Source organism: Cynara cardunculus, assembly GCF_001531365.2.
Source record: "Cynara cardunculus var. scolymus isolate 2C chromosome LG 8, CcrdV1, whole genome shotgun sequence".
NCBI classification, from domain to species: Eukaryota; Viridiplantae; Streptophyta; class Magnoliopsida; order Asterales; family Asteraceae; genus Cynara; species Cynara cardunculus.
In genome coordinates, this window is record NC_037535.1 from 4,450,078 (window position 1) to 4,454,844 (window position 4,767).

The following is a 4,767-nucleotide window of genomic DNA, read 5'->3' on the forward strand; positions in this document are numbered from 1 at the left end:
CCCCCCCCCTCTTCTACTATTAGTATAAATAAAGGAGTTAGGGTTTAGGTTTTTTTTATCATTCAGTCAACTCTAAACTAATTGTGCTTTATGTTTTGAATTATTTTTAGCTTATGTTCCTGCTTTAATATAATTTTCGTAGATTTCTTAAACCTCGTACTTTACTATCCATTACTGTAGCATTATATAAGCATTGTTACTTTCTTTACTTTATTACGCTTACTATCGTCACATGCCGCTCTTTATTTTTCAATCATTTACTTTCTGTTATTTACATTTGATGCATTAGCTTTCTGTTTTTTTACATTACCTTGCAATTTGTTTCCATTATATAACACCCCAAAAATGGGACTACAAAAATTTTCAAATAAATCGGAAATGTGGTATTGGAATATTAAAATACGAGTCTTCCCAAAAAGGGAAAACTTAAATACATTAAATTACAATGTATAACAATAGATTACGAGGATAACAACGTCTTAATATAATTTCTTAAAAGAAATAAGATTGCATTTGGGTGTCACCTAAACCATCAAATTAATGTCAATAGTTGGCGTCTCAAAAATGTTCCCCAAGCTCTCTCTAACGAACCAATCAAATCTTCTTGGCAATTACGAAACTAGAACCTAAGATACACACCGATACCAAAACATATGTTAAGCCAAAAAGCCTAATGAGAACGAATAGTAAGAATATATGAGAATCGGCTCGAGAAATAAAAGAGATTTGTTAATTCATATATTTTGGGAACACCATTTGATGCTACCACTGGTCTTGATACTACACATAATTATGTTGGTTGAAATCTAAACAATAGTGCAATTGTTGAAGTTGAAGTCTAAAAGGATATTCCTCAAAATAAATGGTGGAACTCGTTATTTCCAACTGCTTGTTATAGCATTTGCATTGAAATGGTCTGCTGGAATATATGTTGATGTCTCACCATAAGTCTTACACCCATGATTCCTTATTTAGTTGTTATTTCTAGTAGTATTAACTCAACCACAAAAGACTTCTTCAAATTCGCCATCTGAAATTAATTTTTTCATTAGACCTTTACTAAGTTCTTACTTCGATATCTATGGATGATAATCGGTATATTTACCACTTTATTACTTGAAAGACGATATTAGCCTGTATTGTATACTTGCTTTTGGTTCCAATCATCACATGTCTGAAGATGTGAAAAAATCTCCTATAATGCCTCTAACTAACACTCAACTATTCATAGTGTCGTTAGTACCATTCCCCAACAAGGACTTAATGCACATATGCCAACAAGGAAAAAGTGTTAGGCTTAACGCCGAGTAAGTTTAAGCAGTTTTTTTCACTAGTATAAAATAGTAAAACTGAAAGAACGATAATTAAATCACCATTTCTAAATAATGTTTTGTATTTAATATAAAAGCATCTTTCACTAAACACCCATTTAAATGTGAAATTGAAAGCCAACTCCCACTCAACGTGCATAAAGTTTGGTATTCATGTACCGAAAACATTGATAAAACTCAAGTATACAAAGCAACAAAATATATATAATAAATGACATCTGAAACATCAAATCATGGTTACATTCCTTACTAAAAAAGAACACCAAAAACATGAATAGAACATAATATCTAAAACATACATTTCAACGACGAAGGAGACTTGATTCCATTGAATGTGGTGGAAACAAAAAGTAGGTTACATATCTATGTTTTTTCATCAAGTTCAAACACTCGAGGTCAATAGTTTGATGAGTCATCAAGCTCAAGTAATCCAGGTCTATCGCTCATATAGTCATCATGCTCAACCACTCTAAGTCTATCATTCGTGTAGTCATCAAGCTCAACCACTCTAGGTCAATCACTCGTGTAGTCATCAAGCTCAACCATTACAAATCTATCAATTCTGGAGACATCAAGTTCAATCACCCATGATCTATAGCTTGAGTCCCCTGGTATGGATCATCCGGTCATTAAGTTCAACCACCCACAGTCTGTAGCTTGAGTCCCCCGCTGATCCTAAATATTTCTAGCTACAATATAGAGACAATAATCCCATTTTGAAAACCAACAAATTGACTCATATAGTCTAAATTACGTGACTCCAAATGAATGAACAATACACTTAGAACGTGTAATTTCCAAATATATATGAGCAATAAATGCAACTCATGTCCAAAGCTCTAAATTGAGCAATTGAAACCGGCCAAATGTCCCTAGAATTCATATGATCCAAAATCAAATTAATGTCACAACTTATTTGACTACTCAAGTAAAAGCTAGCCAACATAACTCAATGAAAAGTATTTACTTAATAAATAGGCTAACTCATGCCCAAAAGTATGATTTACTCAAAAAGCCTTCGTTGGTTGGAACAAATCATTTTCCAAATGAAATCATACTATTTATATTTCCAAAATGCCCCATAACACAATAATGTGCCTTTTCTAAACTAAATACACTAAATATGCATTACAGTCAAATAATCTCCATGTATAAAATAAACTAAAAAAACACACTCTTATAATTTATTTATCAAAATGTCCAAAAATCCCAAATATGAATATTTCACAAGATTTATAAAATCAATGTCCCAATGATGTAAACATCATTAACTAATCAACATAATTGATAAATATCAAGGAAAACATTTCAATATATCAAAATGGACATTTTTGGCATGTACATATTTTTCACAAAACAATTTGAACTCATCTTGTTAGGTCAGGTTAAACTTAGATTCCAAACCGAAATCTTTAACTTCCATTGGTGAAGACTTGAGGTCTCCAAGTTAGACTTCCAAATCTATGATACAAAGCTCTCATGAACTCCTCCCCTACTCCAAAATCTCAACAAAATATACTACAAAAAAAAAAAAAAAAAACAGGGCTGAGGGTGAAAAATTGGAACCTTAAATCATCAAGAAACTTTAATCCTATTCAATCCCCCCTTAAAGATCTTCAAAAATGAGGACATGGACTCAAGAATGCCCAAACCGAATAAGAAATGAAGAAGTTATGGTCAAATAAATAAAAACCCTGAAAATCGGACTTTTTACGACCTCCAGACGCTTCCCGCGAGTATTCTCGCGACCTAAGTCGCGGGCCAGGTCGCTTGTCCCCAAAACGGTGTCAAACAACGTTCTCAGGCTCAAATAGCAGGTCGTGTGTTGCGTCATGTGCGGCGCTATTCAGTTTCGTGGCCATTTTTTGGCCCTTTTAGACCGTTTTTTCGGCAGTTTCTCGACCGTTTTCTCGGCCGTTTCCTGACCGTTTTCTCGACATAAGTTGTGCCACTTTCTGTGGTGCTCGACGCAACCCCAGGTCATGGATGAGGTCGCAGAGACCCCTGTTCGAACTAGTAACCTCTGAAACCCTAAGATCAAATAACAAATTCACATTTCTCCATTTCAAATCAAATTCAAAGGTTGATTCAACATCTAATCGACTCAAACAAGTCACCAAACTAAATCTAACTCGATTTTAAACAACCAAACATCAAGATTTTTAATAAACTCAAAACATGGATCATCCCTTTTATCTTACCAAATCTGTAATTTACTCTTTAAAATGTTGTAAATATTTATGTATTTTTTGGCAAACATAAACACGTTTGAATGAATATAAATTAGCTTAATGAAAAGCTAGTTGGAGTAGCATTTTAGGTGTTTTTTTGATACTTTTTTCAATTATAACCCTGATTAATATTAATTGTTATTTATTATTAATAACTTTTAATTAATATTAATGGAACTTTTTAATTAACTTTAGTTAGTGATCAATATTGATTGCAACTTATTAATTAATTTTAATTGTAAATTATTCATTAATATTAACCATTGATTATTTAGAATCATCATTAATTTTATCAATTATTCTTATAGTATTATTATTTAATATATTTAGTCATCAAAAATCAAATATGACAACTTTAAAGATATATCTGTAAATTACAGATTTGGTGCCTATGGTTATATCAAAATTTTGGATTAAGTACCCCAAACGATTTAATTACAAATATCGTCATCATGGTTTCAATTTTGTTGTAGATTGGATCCCTCAACTTAACTCTGTTTATCTTAAAGCTGCTAAATCGCGGGCATTTCGGTACTTTTACTCTTTTTCTCATATTTTCTTTAAGAAAATATAAAATAAATTAACATTGTACGTTATTATGTATTAAATTATTATAATATAATTACACATACATAAAACCATCCGACATTTTCTATTTCCCGTTCCTTATGCGACGACCGACGAACAAATGAACACAATTCCAAGAATCCTAACATTTTTTCCATCATCTCCGGACTCGGGCAACATTTCCATCATCTCCGATCCCAACATCTTTTTCCATCATTTTTGGCTCACAGCTTGCAACACAGTAGACATCCCCTTTACTGAACTGTCTGAACCATTGGAGGAAAAACCTACGCTCCACCACAACCTGCAAAAAACAAATCACCATTGGATGAAAAACCCATGTTTTGGAGAAAAAATCAAGATCTTATTTTCTTTTCTTGAAACTCTAGGGTTAAAAGGAAAGACTCGTGTTCTGAAATGGAGGGTTGTTTAGGGGACGGAGAAGACGGAGGGTGGCCAGAGAAAATTGGTCTACTTTTTTGTTGGGTTTTTTGGGAGGAAGCGGAATTTTGATGTGGAGGAAGACATATATGTTGTCCCCTCTCTCTCTCTCTCTCTCTCTCTCTATATATATATATACACACACATATATATACATACATATATATATATACATACATATATATATATATACATAT